This window comes from Salmo salar, chromosome ssa12 (genome assembly GCF_905237065.1).
Source record: "Salmo salar chromosome ssa12, Ssal_v3.1, whole genome shotgun sequence".
Lineage (NCBI taxonomy): Eukaryota > Metazoa > Chordata > Actinopteri > Salmoniformes > Salmonidae > Salmo > Salmo salar.
The window spans coordinates 72,595,816-72,617,050 of record NC_059453.1 but is presented as its reverse complement, the minus strand read 5'-3'; the positions used below and the strand labels follow the sequence as shown (position 1 = coordinate 72,617,050).

General features: G+C 44.5%; 1 protein-coding gene across 1 annotated transcript in view; it reads right to left on the bottom strand.

Moving 5' to 3' along the window:
* Positions 1–19,705, bottom strand: part of LOC106565878 (plexin-A2) — a 70,865-nt gene extending 51,160 nt beyond the window's left edge. The window contains exon 1 of the mRNA XM_014133513.2: positions 19,316–19,705. The gene's annotated coding sequence lies outside the window, so the exon portion shown is untranslated. The remainder of the gene's footprint in view (positions 1–19,315) is intronic.
* Between the last annotated feature and the right edge of the window lie 1,530 nt (positions 19,706–21,235).

The following is a 21,235-nucleotide window of genomic DNA, read 5'->3' as shown; positions in this document are numbered from 1 at the left end:
CCCCTATCTGCAGGGGCTCATTCTCTCTCTGAGGTGTTCTCTCTGCTCCCCCTATCTGCAGGGGCTCATTCTCTCTCTGAGGTGTTCTCCCTGCTTCCCCTATCTGCAGAGGCTCATTCTCTCTCTGAGGTGTTCTCTCTGCTTCCCCTATCTGCAGAGGCTCATTCTCTCTCTGAGGTGTTCTCTCTGCTCCCCCTATCTGCAGGGGCTCATTCTCTCTCTGAGGTGTTCTCTCTGCTCCCCCTATCTGCAGGGGCTCATTCTCTCTCTGAGGTGTTCTCTCTGCTTCCCCTATCTGCAGGGGCTCATTCTCTCTCGGAGGTGTTCTCTCTGCTTCCCCTATCTGCAGGTGTAACAGTGTAGGTTCCGTCCCTCTCTTCGCCCCAACCCGGGCTCGAACCAGGGACCCTTGCACACATCAACAACTGACACCCCACGAAGCATCGTTACCCATCGCGCCACAAAAGCCGCGGCCCTTGCAACGCAAGGGGAAACCCTACTTCAAGTCTCAGAGCGAGTGACGTCACCGATTGAAACGCTATTAGCGCGCACCACCGCTAACTAACTAGCCATTTCACATCGGTTACACAGGGGCTCATTCTCTCTCTGAGGTGTTCTCTCTGCTTCCCCTATCTGCAGGGGCTCATTCTCTCTCTGAGGTGTTCTCTCTGCTTCCCCTATCTGCAGGGGCTCATTCTCTCTCTGAGGTGTTCTCTCTGCTCCCCCTATCTGCAGGGGCTCATTCTCTCTGTGAGGTGTTCTCTCTGCTCCCCCTATCTGCAGGGGCTCATTCTCTCTGTGAGGTGTTCTCTCTGCTTCCCCTATCTGCAGGATAGGATCCAAGTGTATTAATTATGTTTCCATGTATCCAGTTCCCTGTTTTCTTTACTCCCCTCCCTCTTGTTCTCCTAAATAGTCAAATCCTCCAGGAATTAGTCACTCTCTCCAGCGCGGCAGACATTCCTAAATTAATCAGGCCTTTTCCAGGGATGGTAAGAATCATTAGGGATTCAAAGTCAGGCAGCATCAACCCTTTCGCTTCCTCGGTTAATTTCATTAGCATAGTTTATGTAGATGTTTCAACCAGGAGACAAACAATGCCTCTAGAATATTGCATGGAATGCATGGATAGATGAGTGGATGGATGAGTAGATTGATGGATGGATTAGAGAAAGGAGAGTGAAAGCCTTGAAAAATCATGTATTGTATGACTTTCTTTCTTTTCACAATCTACTGATCATCATGTGTTTTATGCTTTAGTTTGAGTTCACATCTGTCTAAATTAAAACATTTCTCACATTGATTAGTCAAGTTAACCTGGTTAGTCACTTTGGACCTGGAGAACAAATGGCATGTTTACCAGGCATCCTGTTTATATGAGTCCTTATTAATCTAGGGTAGGGAACATTGATCAGAGATGAGGGAGAACTGGTGGTTTCATACTTGCACTCACTTCATCCCAGTCCATTATAGTAGTAATAAAAGTGCCATGCGCAGAGGAAAGGACTGTAAATTAGGAGTCCACATCTGCTTGCACTGCACCCACTCCTTTTGTCTAAGTCCCAGCAACTCTGGAGGCTTAGCCAAGCTGGCTCCACAAGCCACACACTCTGTCCTGTCTGATTCCAGACCAACAGCTCTCTACTGTAGCCTCTTCGCTTCACAAACCATTCACCTTCCCAGTGAAATGGTACAGAAGCATTTGGCCAGCTCAAAGCCTTTAGCGTGGAAAGAATTGCCTTCTCGGTCCTAGGTCCCCTTAAGATAGGAAAATAGATGATTTATCTCAATGAGACGTCCTGGTTAGAGTAAAGGTTAAATAAAAATGGTAATGTGTGTCCTAGAATTGGACAGAGGTGGCCATGGCTGCACTCCATTGCTAACTACTAACAGGATGTCTGGCAGTATATGTTGTGTATGAGCCAGGGAAGGGGAGGAAAGACAGGACTGGAGGATTGACACAGTGGTGTCTGGGATCTCTCCAACTCCACTTGTGTCTCATCTCCATCTGTCCCTGCCTCAAAGACATCAAGGGGGAAATCACTGGAGTGTTCCTTTTTCCTCTGGTCGCTTTGGCAGACAAACACACTTTGTGTATTCTCTCCCTGTTCTCTAAAACATACAACACATACCACCTTTGCCACCGGTGCTGAAAGAAATCCTAGGGGAAACACTTTACTGGCACCGACATTGCTGCCCTATTCTGTTGCCATCCTTTCATCATGGAGTTCTTTGGTTGTTATACATGTCAGTTACAAATCTAAATGTTACAAGAAAATATCAAAACTCTATATCCAGATAAATAAATAAATAAAATGTCACTGCCCTGGCAAGCTGTGCTGTGCAGGATACACATAAAAGGTCAATCCTGTGGCTCCTGGGAGGGAGAGCCACAGGTGCTGACTGGAGATAGCTGCCTACCAGCAGAGTCTTAGCTACCAGCAGAGCCTTAGCTAATACTGTAGCAGAGCCTTGGCTACTAGCAGAGCCTTGGCTACCAGCAGAGCCTTGGCTACCAACAGAGCCTTGGCTACCAACAGAGCCTTGGCTACCAACAGAGCCTTGGCTACCAACAGAGCCTTGGCTACCAGCAGAGCCTTGGCTACCAACAGAGCCTTGGCTACCAACAGAGCCTTGGCTACCAGCAGGGCCTTGGCTACCAACAGAGCCTTGGCTACTAACAGAGCCTTGGCTACCAGCAGAGCCTTGGCCACAGCAGAGCCTGCTACCAGCAGAGCCTTAGCTACCAGCAGAGCCTTGGCTACCAGCAGAGCCTTAGCTACCAGCAGAGCCTTAGCTAATACTGTAGCAGAGCCTTGGCTACTAGCAGAGCCTTAGCTAATACTGTAGCAGAGCCTTGGCTACTAGCAGAGCCTTGGCTACCAGCAGAGCCTTGGCTACTAACAGAGCCTTGGCTACCAGCAGAGCCTTGGCTAATACTGTAGCAGAGCCTTGGCTACTAGCAGAGCCTTGGCTACTAGCAGAGCCTTGGCTACTAGCAGAGCCTTGGCTACTAGCAGAGCTTTGGCTACTAACAGAGCCTTGGCTACTAACAGAGCCTTGGCTACCAACAGAGCCCTGGCTACCAGCAGAGCCTTGGCTACCAGCAGAGCCTTGGCTACCAGCAGAGCCTTGGCTACCAGCAGAGCCTTGGCTACCAGCAGAGCCTTAGCTACCAGCAGAGCCTTAGCTAATACTGTAGCAGAGCCTTGGCTACCAGCAGAGCCTTGGCTACCAGCAGAGCCTTGGCTACCAGCAGAGCCTTGGCTACCAGCAGAGCCTTGGCTACCAGCAGAGCCTTAGCTAATACTGTAGCAGAGCCTTGGCTACTAGCAGAGCCTTGGCTACTAGCAGAGCCTTGGCTACTAGCAGAGCCTTGGCTACCAGCAAAGCCTTAGCTACTAGCAGAGCATTGGCTACTAGCAGAGCCATAGCTACCAACAGAGCATTGGCTACCAGCAGAGCCTTGGCTACCAGCAGGGCCTTGGCTACCAACAGAGCCTTGGCTACTAACAGAGCCTTGGCTACCAGCAGAGCCTTGGCTACCAGCAGAGCCTTGGCTACCAGCAGAGCCTTAGCTACCAGCAGAGCCTTGGCTACCAGCAGAGCCTTAGCTACCAGCAGAGCCTTAGCTAATACTGTAGCAGAGCCTTGGCTACTAGCAGAGCCTTAGCTAATACTGTAGCAGAGCCTTGGCTACTAGCAGAGCCTTGGCTACCAGCAGAGCCTTGGCTACTAACAGAGCCTTGGCTACCAGCAGAGCCTTGGCTAATACTGTAGCAGAGCCTTGGCTACTAGCAGAGCCTTGGCTACTAGCAGAGCCTTGGCTACTAGCAGAGCCTTGGCTACTAGCAGAGCTTTGGCTACTAACAGAGCCTTGGCTACTAACAGAGCCTTGGCTACTAACAGAGCCTTGGCTACCAACAGAGCCCTGGCTACCAGCAGAGCCTTGGCTACCAGCAGAGCCTTGGCTACCAGCAGAGCCTTGGCTACCAGCAGAGCCTTGGCTACCAGCAGAGCCTTAGCTACCAGCAGAGCCTTAGCTAATACTGTAGCAGAGCCTTGGCTACCAGCAGAGCCTTGGCTACCAGCAGAGCCTTGGCTACCAGCAGAGCCTTGGCTACCAGCAGAGCCTTGGCTACCAGCAGAGCCTTAGCTAATACTGTAGCAGAGCCTTGGCTACTAGCAGAGCCTTGGCTACTAGCAGAGCCTTGGCTACTAGCAGAGCCTTGGCTACCAGCAAAGCCTTAGCTACTAGCAGAGCATTGGCTACTAGCAGAGCCATAGCTACCAACAGAGCATTGGCTACCAGCAGAGCCTTAGCTACTAGCAGAGCCTTGGCTACTAGCAGAGCCATAGCTACCAACAGAGCCTTGGCTACCAGCAGAGCCTTAGCTACTAGCAGAGCCTTAGCTACCAGCAGAGCCTTGGCTACCAACAGAGCCTTGGCTACCAACAGAGCCTTGGCTACCAACAGAGCCTTGGCTACCGTAGCTCTACCAAGCATTCCCTCTCCTTTGATTTGAATAAAGATATCACATGTCCTTCTCCTGACAATCTCTCTCTCACATCTGCAGTAACTAGACATTCCTTATCTAGTTTCTATGCTAATATAATAACATGTTGTATTCAATTGGCCTTTGTAGTGAAACATTATGAATAGTCTTAGCCTAGTGAATCTACGGGCCCTGTTACATGATTCTCACACAGGTGTGAGCTGTAGCTCTGTTTTATGAAGGCTTCAGGGTAATCTGGCTTGACTCTATGCAGCATTTAATTGTTGTACATGCAGAAAATGAATTCAATTAACAGGTTGCCCAAGCAAATGGATTGTCACAAATCATTTTTACCCCCCCATGAGTGCACCCCATTTCAAACACTATATTAAGCTTCCAGTTTACAATATCATGGGAGACCACCTTGAGTTGCTGTGTTCAGTGGTTTGGGAAAGCTATTATTTTATTGTTAATCATTCCAATCCAAATCATATGACCAACTTCAGTGTTATGAACCAACATCATTTGCATTAAAATCTTAGTTGCGCCTCAAGTATTATGTCTGTGTCTGTGCAAAATGATATGTAATCCCTCAATTTTCATTGAAACCGTAAAGCTAAGGACAAATATTATAGAAACGACAAGGGGCCGCATAGTTCCTCAATACAGAGACCAACAGAGGTGAATTCAGTGTTGTGAAGATCAAGCCAAACCTTCTATAGAGAACAACAAGGTGGGCCAGAAGCAGGAAGTAACAGCAGTCTATCCATTTATTTTCTGCTGGATTTCAGTCATGTTCGAGGCGTGCCATGCAGTCACACTGCTCTGTGTTTACCCTGGATTATAGGGACAGCTCCTTGCTGGCTGCAGCCCTCCCTGCTGAATACACTGCCTTGCCAGTCAGACACACTCCTTCCAACCCCAGCCTTAGCCCCAGACATGACTCATTCACACACACTCATTGAAAAACATGCTCAGGCCTCTGGGGATGCCAGGCTATGGTGGAGGGCACCAATCTGAGTCAAAATGCCATGCCATGCCATTATGTTTAATTCAACCTTAAGACCTCCACCAAGGGCTGTGCCTATGTTTTCAGCCTACATTGGAGTACATTGGCTCGGCATTCTGGCATACACTCTGCAGTGTGTTGTTATGTGTGATTCATTGGAGGGTAACCGTCTGTGACCATACATAAACATGATTTAAAATGATCACAGAAATGTCTCCTTCTTTCCCTCTGTGCACTTTATGCACAGTGCGTATTGTGCTTTATATCTCAGGAATGTGTTCCATTTGCAGCAGCCTCTGAGGCTCGTGCTGGGCCCAGGCTGATAACGTGTGAGAGGATTGGAAACAGTCAGCCGGCTGTGACACCATCTTTCAGGCTGCAGGACAGACACAGTGTTCTCACACTGAGGCAACAATAGAGTTGTGTCCTTTCATCAGATGTGATGAAAACTGTGTCCCTTGTGGCCATGTCTGATCAGGCTGGACAAGACCGAGTATTAACCCAGTATGGAGGCACAGGGACAGGACTGGATGTGATCTAGTTATATAAAACCTTCAGAGAATTGCTGTGTTCCCCAATCCTAGGTTTTAGGGTGGAATATCAGGGGTTTTGACAATTGAGAGAAAAATTACGTATTTACCTGATTTAATTAATATGAATTGTTAACCATTAATATTTAACCAATAGTAAGACATTTCTGTCCTGCTAGTGTCTGTGTTTTTATGGTCTCCACTCTAGTTCCATGCAGCTAATCTGGGCATATGGTCACTAGAGATGGCTTGAGCTGACAAATGAGTTAAAGACTGCATTACATAGACAAGAATGTGTTTTACTAGAGATAGCTTAGAAGTAGAACAATCCCCCATTGTCTCAAAATCATCCTTGCATCTGGGAAACTAAGCCAGGGTGGGGTTAAGACAATACACCCCCATGCAGATAACGACAGGATGAACCCAGAGTGGCTTCTGATGCCCCAATCTCCATGGGAGGGGTGGAACCAACCATGACTAAGCATTCTTAGTGTTAGACATTTACATTTACATTTAAGTCATTTAGCAGACGCTCTTATCCAGAGCGACTTACAAATTGGTGCATTCACCTTATAATATCCAGTGGAACAACCACTTTACAATAGTGCATCTAAATCTTTTAAGGGGGGGGGGGTTAGAAGGATTACTTTATCCTATCCTAGGTATTCCTTAACCTGTTTGGGCTAGGGGGCAGTATTGAGAATTTTGGAAAAAATATGTGCCCATTTTTAACTGCCTCCTACACCAACTCAGAAGCTAGAATATGCATATTATTGTTCAGGTTTGGATAGAAAACACCCTAAAGTTTCTAAAACTGTTTGAATGGTGTCTGTGAGTATAACAGAACTCCTATGGCAGGCAAAAACCTGACAAGGTTTCATGCAGGAAGTGGCCTGTCTGACAAGGAGTCGTGCGTCTTGCATCTGTTTATTGAAAAGTAAGGATCTTAGCTGTAACGTGACAATTCCCAGGGCTCCAATAGGCTCTCAGGACGCGGGAAAATCATGAAGGTTGACGAGGCAGCCTCAGGCTGAAACAGATTATCATCTTATTCAAGTGTCCCATTAGGTGACAATGGAGTGAGGCGCGTGCGCGATTAGCCCCCGTGGAGTATTTTAATTCGGCTGTTTAGTTTATTGCAGATTCCCGGTCGGAATATTATCGCTTTTCTACGAGATAAATGGCATAAAAATTGGTTTTAAACAGCGGTTGACATGCTTCGAAGTACGGTAATGGAATATTTAGACATTTTTTGTCACGCCATGCGCTATGCTCGTGACCGTGGATTACCATTCTGATAGTGTCTAGAACTCACGAACAAAACGTCGCTGTTTGGATATAATGATGGATTATTTGGGACCAAACCTACATTTGTTATTGAAGAAGAAGTCCTGGGACTGCATTCTGACGAAGAACAAGAAAGGTAAGAACATTTTTCTTATAGGAAATGTGATTTTGGTGAAGGCTGAACTGCGTGGGTGTTCTAAATAACTAGCCCTGTGATGCCGGGCTATGTACTTAGAATATTGCAAAATGTGCTTCATCCGAAAAGCTATTTTAAAATCGGACATATCGAGTGCATAGAGGAGTAATGTATCTATAATTCTTAAAATAATTGTTATGCTTTTTGTGAACGTTTATCGTGAGTAATTTAGCAAACTGTTAGTAAATTCCCGGAAGTTTGCGGGGGTATGCTAGTTCTGAACGTCACATGCTAATGTAAAAAGCTGGTTTTTGATATAAATATGAACTTGATTGAACAAAACATGCATGTATTGTATAACATAATGTCCTAGGGTTGTCATCTGATGAAGATCATCAAAGGTGAGTGCTGCATTTAGCTGTCTTCTGGGTTTCGGTGACATTATATGCTGGCTTGAAAAATGGGTGTCTGATTATTTATGGCTTGGTACTCTGCTGACATAATCTAATGTTTTGCTTTCGTTGTAAAGCCTTTTTGAAATCGGACAGTGTGGTTAGATTAACGAGAGTCTTGTCTTTAAATAGCTGTAAAATAGTCATATGTTTGAGAAATTGAAGTAATAGGATTTTTAAGGTTTTGAAAATCGCGCCACAGGCTGCAAGTGGCTGTTACGTAGGTGGGACGAATTCGTCCCGCCTAGCCCAGAGAGGTTAAAGAGGTGGGGTTTCAGGTGTCTCCGGAAGGTGGTGATTGACTCCGCTGTCCTGGCGTCGTGAGGGAGCTTGTTCCACCATTGGGGTGCCAGAGCAGCGAACAGTTTTGACTGGGCTGAGCGGGAACTGTGCTTCCTCAGAGGTAGGGAGGCGAGCAGGCCAGAGGTGGATGAACGCAGTGCCCTTGTTTGAGTGTAGGGCCTGATCAGAGCCTGAAGGTACGGAGGTGACGTTCCCCTCACAGCTCCGTAGGCAAGCACCATGGTCTTGTAGTGGAAGCGAGCTTCGACTGGAAGCCAGTGGAGAGAGCGGAGGAGCGGGGTGACGTGAGAGAACTTGGGAAGGTTGAACACCAGACGGGCTGTGGCGTTCTGGATGAGTTGGAGGGGTTTAATGGCACAGGCAGGGAGCCCAGCCAACAACGAGTTGCAGTAATCCAGACGGGAGATGACAAGTGCCTGGATTAGGACCTGCGCCGCTTCCTGTGTGAGGCAGAGTCGTACTCTGCGAATGTTGTAGAGCATGAACCTACAGGATCGGGTCACCGCCTTGATGTTAGTGGAGAACGACAGGGTGTTGTCCAGGGTCACGCCGAGGCTCTTAGCACTCTGGGAGGAGGACACAAGGGAGTTGTCAACCGTGATGGCGAGATCATGGAACGGGCAGTCCTTCCCCGGGAGGAAGAGCAGCTCCGTCTTGCCGAGGTTCAGCTTGAGGTGGTGATCCGTCATCCACACTGATATGTCTGCCAGACATGCAGAGATGCGATTCGCCACCTGGTTGTCAGAAGGGGGAAAGGAGAAGATTAATTGTGTGTCATCTGCATAGCAATGATATGAGAGACCATGTGAGGATATGACAGAGCCAAGTGACTTGGTGTATATCGAGAATAGGAGTGGGCCTAGAACAGAGCCCTGGGGGACACCAGTGGTGAGAGCACGTGGTGCGGAGACAGATTCTCGCCACGCCACCTGGTAGGAGCGACATGTCAGGTAGGACGCAATCCAAGCGTGGGCCGCGCCGGAGATGCCCAGCTCGGAGAGGGTGGAGAGGAGGATCTGATGGTTCACAGTATCAAAGGCAGCAGATAGGTCTAGAAGGATGAGAGCAGAGGAGAGAGAGTTAGCTTTAGCAGTGCGGAGAGCCTCCGTGACACAGAGAAGAGCAGTCTCAGTTGAATGCCCAGTCTTGAAACCTGACTGATTAGGATCAAGAAGGTCATTCTGAGAGAGATAGCAAGAGAGCTGGCCAAGGACGGCACGTTCAAGAGTTTTGGAGAGAAAGGAAAGAAGGGATACTGGTCTGTAGTTGTTGACATCGGAGGGATCGAGTGTAGGTTTTTTCAGAAGGGGTGCAACTCTCGCTCTCTTGAAGACGGAAGGAACGTAGCCAGCGGTCAAGGATGAGTTGATGAGCGAGGTGAGGTAGGGGAGAAGGTCTCCTGAAATGGTCTGGAGAAGAGAGGAGGGGATAGGGTCAAGTGGGCAGGTTGTTGGGCGGCCGGCCGTCACAAGACGCGAGATTTAATCTGGAGAGAGAGGGGAGAAAGAGGTCAAAGCACAGGGTAGGGCAGTGTGAGCAGGACCAGCGGTGTCGTTTGACTTAGCAAACGAGGATCGGATGTCGTCAACCTTCTTTTCAAAATGGTTGACGAAGTCATCCGCAGAGAGGGAGGAGGGGGGAGGGGGAGGAGGATTCAGGAGGGAGGAGAAGGTAGCAAAGAGCTTCCTAGGGTTAGAGGCAGATGCTTGGAGTTTAGAGTGGTAGAAAGTGGCTTTAGCAGCAGAGACAGAAGAGGAAAATGTAGAGAGGAGGGAGTGAAAGGATGCCAGGTCCGCAGGGGAGGCGAGTTTTCCTCCATTTCCGCTCGGCTGCCCGGAGCCCTGTTCTGTGAGCTCGCAGTGAGTCGTCAAGCCACGGAGCAGGAGGGGAGGACCGAGCCGGCCTGGAGGATAGGGGACAGAGGAAATCAAAGGATGCAGAGAGGGAGGAGAGGAGGGTTGAGGAGGCAGAATCAGGAGATAGGTTGGAGAAGGTTTGAGCAGAGGGAAGAGATGATAGGATGGAAGAGGAGAGAGTAGCGGGAGAGAGAGAGCGAAGGTTGGGACGGCGCAATACCATCCAAGTAGGGGCAGAGTGAGAAGTGTTGGATGAGAGCGAGAGGGAAAAGGATACAAGGTAGTGGTCGGAGACTTGGAGGGGAGTTGCAATTAGATAGTGGAAGAACAGCATCTAGTAAAGATGAGGTCAAGCGTATTACCTGCCTTGTGAGTAGGGGGGGAAGGTGAGAGGGTGAGGTCGAAAGAGGAGAGGAGTGGAAAGAAGGAGGCAGAGAGGAATGAGTCGAAGGTAGACGTGGGGAGGTTAAAGTCACCCAGAACTGTGAGAGGTGAGCCATCCTCAGGAAAGGAACTTATCAAGGCGTCAAGCTCATTGATGAACTCTCCAAGGGAACCTGGAGGGCGATAAATGATAAGGATGTTAAGCTTGAAAGGGCTGGTAACTGTGACAGCATGGAATTCAAATGAGGAGATAGACAGATGGGTCAGGGGAGAAAGAGAGAATGTCCACTTGGGAGAGATGAGGATTCCAGTGCCACCACCCTGCTGGCTCGATGCTCTAGGGGTATGTGAGAACACGTAGTCAGACGAGGAGAGAGCAGTAGGAGTAGCAGTGTTATCTGTGGTAATCCATGTTTCCGTCAGCGCCAGGAAGTCAGCTAGTTAGCTATATAAAGAACTCTGCATTTGTGTAAAGGTTAGATTACTCGTTCCAACACTCAAGGGTGTTGGGTGGACCAGCCTCATTATTGCAATAATTAATCGATATTGAATAAAGATGATTGTTTGAAGAAATGACAAAGTCTCACTTGATTAGACTATTCCACCACACAAACCCTTTACAAAGCCATATAACCATAAAGACATCTTCATCCCTTCTAGAGCTTATGTCGATGCATTATGTGCAGTATATTGCCATGTCCCCACATCTGGGTCAGTCTGCACAATGGGACACTGCGGAAATGTCTCATGCCCCTCAAATTGGCACTCATTTAATCATGAGCTAAATCACAAAGCCTGACGGGATACCTTTGTCTTGGGGTCCGCAAATCCATGTGGACGAGTCATAGGGAGGGGGAAATTGTAAACATTACACATCAATGAACTGGGAGGGCGCCAGCCCCAACAGAACTTGACTTCCAAATGAATAAATGAAGGCAATTAGTAGATCTGTTTACAATGATGCAGAGACAGAAGTAGGTCATACGTGTTGGAGATTGGGGGGAGAGTGAGCCAGAGAGCCAGAGCCGGAGGCTGACACTGGTACCTACAGTGAGGGGTAGAGGAATTAGGACATGAAAATGGCGTCTTTAATAATGATGACTTTTAAATGAATGTCAGATTTAATCACGAGGGACCTGTGAGGTTTATGGTAAAATAAATGTTTTGTGATCACTCCTCTGTGTCTTATTTGTGTTCTCATTGGAGGGCCAGGCCCGGGGCTATGGATTCTTCTTTTATTGGTCTTCTTACAAACCCACATTCAGCCCTCAAATGGCTATAATGACATATGGATGTTCATTTAAAACACATGACACTGTGATTATTGGACAGGCCTACAAGCAGTGAATTCTAACAGATTTAGTGACCATTTGCCTCTTCAAATCAATTCAGGCTATTCCTCATTTTATTTGATAGAATCATTTGTTGGATTGTTTGATGTTATGAGTAAAATAATAATTAAATGTATTTTATATCAATTGTGTTGTCTAATGAACAATTCTCAGACTGATGGCTTTAGAGACCATGCATTAAGAACCATAAAACATCACTCAATCAATCCAAAATATTACGGTTGTAAAAACCACAGGGTAGTGAACCAAGCTAGGGGAAAGGAATCCCCTCAAGCATATTGTCAAAACACAATCAGTGACCTCTGACAATGATTGGCATTATGCACAGCGGTAAAACTTAAATTGCTGCAACACTGCAGAATTCTGAGTCCGCATGGAAATATAGAGCTTCCCAACATTGCCATAGTCAGATTCACTCATCAATTCCCTTCCCTGGGCTCTCTCTTCAGTACATTTCACTTTGGATCTCTACTGACTAATGGTGACCTGAAACAGGCTCTTTGAATCAGGGAACGCTCATGTTGCATGAATGATGAGAATCAAAGGGGAAAGTCAAAGTGACCTCCAGCACTCTGATGAAAACCTGTGCAGCCCAAGTGCAATACCAGGTCTTCTATAATTCAACATTCAGTGAAAGACAGAGCAAGTCTGTACGCCGCTAAATCACCCCCATCGGTAATGACATTTAAGGGACTTAAAAAGAACCGGGGAAGAGCAAGGCTACGAGTACACTGTTGGCATGACAGCTGAGAGGACTAGGGAATAAGGCTAATGAAATACAAGCTCTCTTCTCCAGTGTGGTTTGGGCAGGGACAAGGAACATCTATAGAGTTCTGTTCAGATATGCTCTCTCACTGTTCCCGTAGATTACCAGCTAGTTGCACCATTAGTCTGTTCCTGCCTTGAGTGTATTTTTTTTAATATAGTTTACGACATCCTACATTTATTGTAACTGTCCCTGTAGATCAGCTATATTCGTCTCAGTCAGTTACAGTATGACTGGGTGTGTAGTATGCTATACTGTGTAAGCTTTGATGGCATCAATCATTCAAGATAGAAAAGCCAAACATAGTAGTGAAAGATGTTGCTCTCTGAAATTATAGACAGTAGACTTCCATATACAAAGTGCACTTCCATGTACAGAGTACAGTATATGAGGGGGAAATAACATGCACAATGGAAAAGAACATATGAAGCGGCAAATTCACACACACCCTTATATGGACACGCACACAAAGCCAACAACAACTGATTCAGAACAAGCCTGTATGTTTCCTCAGCTTCCCTCTACTGGCCCATATGGCTGTGTAGGGATCAGGATGCCAAGGATGGAGGTAGCTGGCACAAAAAATTGCGATGAAAGAAATGACAACGCAAAGAGAGCAGCTGCTACCTTCACTGCTGACAAATCAATGGGAGCCCAGAAAGAAACAGGGAAGAGGAGAGACAATACATGGTGTCTACTATTCACAACGTCACCCCTGGAGACTCTGGTGCACCGGCAGCACCCATTCCTCATTTAATCCCCAGTGTAAATAAGACCAAGGAGGTGGGACACAGCCAGAGCCCTGAAAATAAAAGCATCTGCTCATACAGCTTAGCTTCTTCCATCCTGCCCCTAACTTTAACCTACATTGAAACTCTGCACTAATGCCCGAGTCAATGGCACGGTACAGGGAATAAAAACATAGAGACTGACTTACTGCACAAATCATGTTCCCCTAAATACTTAATTGCTTCCTCCTCACATTACATGTTCGACACTGCCAAGTCCCCTCCTATAGAGTACTATATGTCTTTATCGCTGCTCTTATCTCTTAGTTCTCAACCCTGCTCATCTATTCAATGTCCCGTCATTACCTCATAGGTCTCTAGAAGCACAAGCATTTTGCTACACTCACATTAACATCTGCTAACCATGGGTATGTGACGAATAACATTTGATTTGATTTCTCTCACTAATGAATCTGTGGCTCTCGCCTATTGTCTAAAAAGCTCAACCATTTACACTAGCACAATGCCATCTCACAAAGTGCCAGGGATTACAAATCAACATGGAAGTAGCCTGTAGGAGAACATCCAGTACAACAGCACTGTGACAGCAGCATTTACATTGAAAATAGGGATAACAATCTGGAGGCGTCGTGCCATATTGCATGCAGTGTAGTGCCAATGGTACCACCTGGCAGGTGAGCTCCCTGTATGCCTCCACCTGTATCTCTCCTCCTACACTCTCCACTAACCTCTCTACACTTTGAATAGACACGTACAGTCTTTTTACCTCTATGCTGGCTTTTAGACACCACTAAATAAACAGGTACTTGATAGAGGACGGAAGAGAGAAGAAAACAGCTACAGGCCATGTTTGTTCATTTGGGGATTGTATTTATCTTTCTCACCTTCATACTCTCACTCTGTCTTTGTCTGTCTTTGTGACGTTCCCTCTTTCACATACGCAAAAGTGTGTACACTCGCTCAAGCACATACATACAGTACATACATACATACAGTACATACATACTTACAGTACATACATACATACAGTACATACATACATACAGTACATACATATGTACATACATACATACTAGCCAACATGAGGGCCCTCCTCCTCTTCCTCCTCAGGCTACAGCATCTGAGCTGTCGTGTTTCATCAGTTTCTCCGTGGGCAACGGGAGGGGTCTCCAGCTCTGGGTAGTGAGCTGATGTGCAGTCACACACCGTGTAATTGTCTTACATACACTAATTTGCCTGACTTACCACTGCAAATAGAGTGCAGGGCATTGCCGCTGACCCACATTGCTCCTGATGATGTTTGGATCACACAACAACCATATTTAATGTCAACATTTGATCAGGCTATTACTCCACACTAAAATATCATAATGTGAGTTTAGTGAACGTGCCTCCTGTTATCTATAATCATTTTAAAATGGGGAATCATGACACCTCGGTAAAGAACACACTAGCCAGTGTTGCAACGTTAAATCAAAAAATATGAAGAGAACTCATGACTGATGAGAGGCAATGAAAACAGGGTCAGTAGATTATAGAAAGTTATGCTGCAGGAAATAGCCCTATTTTTACCATTGCAAAGAATGATATAGAGATACAGTAATAGAAGCAATCCAGAGTCACCTCTAAAGGAAAACGCAATCTCATTATATGACAGTAGGCCTACAGTAATAAAAAATGAACTAAAATAAAGACCTATTTAAATTCTAAAATCAGCAGGCAACTGATAAAGCTACTGGCCTGGCATTAGTGAGTCAACAGAGAGAAGTCAATCTCTCTCTCTGTGAGAAGCTTTACAGCTCTGGTGGGACCATCTGAATAAATGCCAGTCCAACTGGCCAGTGAGATAAGCATGAGCGTAGAGAGCACAGAGAGCACACCAAGAGCCCTGGGTTCATCTGGTTTGCATGACTAGGAGAGTCTAAAAGGCAACAAATCCAATCCCCCTTCCAAACACACAGACAGAACAAAGATGAGATGAGCTTGGTCAACAGCATTGTGAAGTTTGCACTGCAGATGCTGTTTAGGCTTAAAGGAGCAGTTCACTATTTTACAACATGATCTTAGATTGTTCCTCACCCTGAAAGTAGTCTATGGGCCAAGAAAAACTGTAATCCATTGTTCAGTTCTTTAAACAGTCACTACAAACTTCAGCTAACCTTAGCCACCACAAGCTAATAATGAATGGAAGTGATGGGGGCATGTATGTTTAAAAAAAAAGTCCACATTACCTGAAATCAATTCAAATCAACTCCATATTTGGTTTGATGTTACTTAAAGGTGATTTTGACATTTAAAAAAAACATGATCACATGCCCCCATCCAACACAATCTCACACTAACTTTGTGAAAATTATGTAAAAATTTAATTTTACTACATATTTGTGTGTTTTTGTGTGGCTTAATTTGTGTGAAAATACACACATTTTGTGCAACTTCATTTATAGGAAAATACATTTTTGGGGGGCAAACTTCAGAACAATCTTTTGAAAGTTATTGGAGCAATGCATTCTGGGCGATGGTTTTCTACACTGCCTTTTTTGTGTGTATTTATATAAAAAACAAATGTGTTAACAACACAATATTGTTAATCAACCAGGTTGTCACTGAAATACTTATAATAGTAGCCTTACTTTTTTTATATTAATGCCAATGCTGTTTTCTATGTTTGTTTGTTAATACTTTGGGATACTGATGCAATGTCAGATTTTATGAGGGTTGCCAGATTTGAGAAAAATAACCTGTATTTGTCAGTTTTTTTTGTGGTATCAATGAAGGTATTTGATTGGAGAATCCGGATACATTTTCATGATGGGCAATTAATTAATCAATAAATGTGGGGAAACAGAAGACCTGCAAAACAAATCTGTTTATTTTTAATTCCCCTTGTGCAACTGCATGGTATTTGCAACTATAACGATCAATTAAGCCATATCAATGCAGTTAAACAGGTTAATGTAAAATAATGAATTGTTGGCTTACACTTATGGCACTTCCAAGGCTGTTTCATTATGACTACTACAGTTGTGTCAATCATGTTATATACTTTTTAGATGTTTATATTTAACTAGGCAAATCAGTTAAGAAAAATGTCTTATATACAATGACGGTCTACCCTGGCCAAACCCTCCCCTAACCCGGATGACGCTGGGCCAATTGTGAACCGCCCTATGAGATTTCCGATCACGGGCGGTTGTGATACAGTGACGCCTCTAGCGCTGCGATTCAGTGCCTTACAGGCTGACTACAGCGCTCGCGTCGTGTGCGCCTCCCATCTCCTCATTGGTTTATAGAAGCAGGTACCCACGTGCCATCTCCTCATTGGTTATACCCACGTGGGTGACTGAAAGACGAACGAGGTCAGTGGCGGTAATGCACCTAGTTTATGAAAGTTGCCAATCGCAATATAAAGTCAAGAGAAGAAAAGGCCTGGAAGGAAGAGAGATGACTAGAAAGGATTCGGTTGACCGTTTTATGTGTGGATTAATTGTCGGAGTAGAGGACCTTGTGCATTTCAGGTAAAATAACAACTCAATGTTTACATCCCAGGACAAATTAGCTAGCAACAGCAAGCTAGCTAAATAGGACAAATTAGCTAGCAAGTGCAAGCTAGCTAGCTAGCTAAATTGCCATAAATGTTTAATGCTTTTCGACCTGTCCCCAAATTAATGTAATTGGTTCAGAGTTTGTTTTTATATTTTAACCTGCGTGTCGTGATCGCGTTTGGTGTGGGGGGACAAAATAAATGCACAATGGCGCACGCGCGCAGCCGGTTTGGGTTCCGTTTTAGACTGCTGCATCACTCGGGAGCCCGATGGGCGAGGCTATTGTAACAAGTTATATGCCAGCACTGTAGGCTCAGTGCCTCTGCCCAGAGACCTGCTAAGATTTCATGGCTAGGGCCGTTAGAGCTCACCTCACCACGTATGTGCCCTGGTTAGAGTCCCTGTTGCAGCTTTCACTTTCTTCTGCTAGATTGGTGGCTGCGTTGGGATCACATCCAGCTCACGTCTACTTATGTGATCTAGTGGTGGGAAGCATTCTGTTTTTCCACATTGTGTTGGGTGTAATTACATTGGTATATCTAGTGAACAATGGATAAGCAGCAATGGGCATGATGGATAGAAGTAGTCACTACAGGTGTGATCAAGCCTTACATCAATGTTGCCTGAAGCTGAATGGAAAGTGCTATGCTCTGACCAGTTATTCAGAAGAAAATCCTCTGTGACTGTTTATTTAAAATAAGTTAATTTACCAGTGTGGACCCAAAACAAACACATTCTACACATTTACAAACGACCTGTTTAAAGTGTTATTACAACCATGGTGTTCTGTTGTTACTGAAGCTTAAATATAAAATAACATGACAATGATCCACATCACATGGGTAGACAAATTATATGTGTGTTATGCAGCAAAACACAACTATCCTTTTTTAGGATGTAAACCAGTAATATGAATAACTTTTGATCCATCCTGTTCAGATCTAATTAGATGGATGTAGGACTTTCTACAGCCCAGAATAGAGGCCTTTCCCAGTCATGAAGGACGAAGCTAGGCCCCTCTTGGTTCTCATTGGCGAAGACTGAACTCAAGTTAAGGGTTATACGTCAGACTCTCCTATACCACTTTGCCCAACATGTTTTACCCCATAGGTTGTAAATAAACTCATTTTATGCTGATACAACTTGCATTATTACTATAGGGCTGTGAAACCCATAGCCGAATGGCTTCAGACTGAGCCTTTCTCACTGGAAATTGCTGCTGGCATTTAACATAGCATAGGGTTAGGCTATTTCATTCATTTCAGACTCTCCTATACCACTATTCCCGACATCTATGAAAAATAATTCATACAAAAGTCAAGAGTTGGCTATAACATGAGTACAAACAGAGTGTGTATATGTGTGTAAGTGTTTGTGTGCATGTGTGTATTATGGTGTGCATTATAATTTCCCATCATAAAAATGTATCCCCAATCCCCAATCAAATACCTTAATCGATACCACAAAATTGAAATCTGGCAACCCTCATAAAATTCGACATAGCCTTGTATTAAATGCATTATGAAAACAAATTGTGTAATGTACACAAAAAAGTGGAGCCTTGTATTAAATGCATTTGTGTAATGTAGGCCCCACGAAATATGAAATGTGTTAGGAAGAAAATCGTGTAGGTTGCCTACACGAAGAAAAGGTATTTCTGACTACAAGTGCACAGTATCCTGAAGTATTAAGTGAAAACAAGCATAGAAAATAGTATTGCCATTAATAAAAATAAACCATTTAAGGCTACTATTATAATTATTTTGGTGACAACCTGGTTGATGAATACTATTGGGTTGTTAAGGATGCACATTTTGATGTATGCCCATTTGAGCATGATTAGGATGTTGAGAATGATGATGATAGGTCTCATGAAAGGGTCTTCAGGTTGTGTGTGCCTATTGCTGCTGCTGCCTAAACCCAGAATCCCTGACAGTTGTCAATCATAAGTAACGTGCCTGCCTCAAAAACACAGAGGGGATGCCTCTATAGAGAAATATGTCCACGATTTTGCATCACCACAAAATAGCGATTCAGTAGGAAATGTATCACAATATGAGATTCTCCAGATAGCCTATTCTATCTGACTATCTCTATATAAAGAACTCATGAAGCATGAGTACTAGATGCGTTGGTACCCCATCAGCTGCTTGCTGAGTGGGAGAACGAGATGATATCACAGTAAATGCAATTCAATTTAACCTGACTTCTACGGAATGGTTACCATTGTCTACATCCTGAAAGATCCCGAAAGAATATACCTGTATGTAAATACATGTGGAAAGAATATACATGCATGTAAATCCCTTCAAAAAATAAGAATGTAGCTCGTTTATTTTGGACGCGCGGGTATATAATTTCACTGCGTCCTGAGCGCGCGAAGTAATAACCCAACTTTTCCATTTAATCCTCTCATGAGCTGCACTTATCAATGTTAGTATGGTACTCACCTTGAAATGTAAAAAGGCTCAGTCATGATGTGTCTGGTGTGCTAAATGAATAAAGAACCTGCTGAATGTAGTGTCCTTCCTTTGGTGTTGGAAAATGTCCCACAATGGCACCGTCAGCTGTGAAGCGCGCTATGTCCATATGCCGACAAAAAAAAAAACATTCAGGACGCGATTATCATTATCATTTATCAGGCTGAAACAGTTATCTGATCTCTCATTTTATTAGTGGAAATTTAGCCCTACAAGTGTTCTAAACTCGCATCCCTAATTCAACATCAATAATTTTCTCGTTGCCACATTTCAAAAGACTCGTTCACGTTTCAATTCGGTGTTTCAATGCCGGTGGTAGGCTTCAAGATAGGACTCTCATCAGTTCACTTGCATCTCACGTACAGTGTGCTGTTCAAACCCAACCTTCCTCGCGTCATCCTTTGGAAAGGGCTCAATGTCTTTTTTCTTGAACTGACAGTGAACGTTAGTTGGCTTCATCTTTAAAATATGAGGAATTGGTGCCTATAGGGAATTTCAGACTGCTGTTAGGGGACCATTTTAATGAAGAATGTGTCGTTTTTTTATGATTGTGTTTTTATTTTCATATAGTGTTGTGTATATTAACGTATGTTTTAATGTGTATATGGATGTGTAGTTGAATGTGCATATTGTATTTTGATGTGTATTGTTGTGCTAAATAGAGCTAATCTTGGAAAGAGACCTTGGTCTCAGCATTAACAAAAAGTCGACAAATTAGTCCACAGGACTGAGTCATTTGATGCGCTCACATTCACACACTGTGCTCTATTGCACTTTTTTATATAGTGACAACCCACTAGGAAAAAACTGTCTGAATCAATGTTGTTTCCATGTAATTTCAACCAAAACAATCAATGTGATGACATTGAAACAATGTGGAAAGCTGATTGGATTTGCAAAAAGTAATCAACCGGGTGACATTTCTTGTTGATTTCACGTTGATTTCACATTAGTTGACAACTCAACCAAATGTCAATAAAAACTAGACATTGGACTGACATCTCCAGTGGGAAAAGTAAGAAATATTGCACACTGCAACATTATCATTCATAAAAATGTGTTTTACTCTTTTCTCCATGTACCCTTGGAGATTTAAATGTCAAATTTCCCTTTTAAACACTGACATCTATAGGTTCAATGCTGCAACCACACTCTTTCAATTAACTCATTCTCTTTGCTTCTAGCTGCCTGAAAATCTAACTAGTAGAGAAAACATCCAGAATATCTCATTTGCAAATGTACATATGCATTCTACCCCTGAGTAAATGTTGTTGTAAGGATAACATTCCTTGTGAAGTTATTCTGCTATAGACAGCCTGGGCTGGTAGAGGAACTAACCTAACAATATTAATTAAATACAGAATAAGGTCACCTTATATTAGAAAACCAATCATGGTTTGATTAATAAACAGGCAGTAGGTGCCATTGTATACTCTTCAAAGTCAAACCCAGAGTATGTTGACCAGAGACCTGCTCACATTGCTAAAAAGCGCAGAAGGCCTTTCTAACAGTTTTCCTGGGGGCAGTAGCAAAGCCTGTCAGACTGCCAGCTGTCTGGCCCTCATTATCCAGAGGTTGACATGTGGAGATGTCAGACCCACTACCTGGTGGTTCTGAGCGGCCCGAGGTGGCCAGTGGGCTGGCTGGACTCCCCCATAGCAGCACAGATGACAAGTACTCCCCACTGGCCTTCACAGGTGATCTGGCCGTGAGCCCCAATTACACAGAGAAAAACACACAGAAAGACAGGGCCCTCTAAAAACACGAAGGTTTCAGAGCAGTCAGATTTGTTCAGTACATAGCTGGTTTTCAGAGTGACAAGACAGTGAATGTTTTATAATTATGATTTATAATTATTTTTCCCAATAAAGTGATCATGCTGGTTATTAG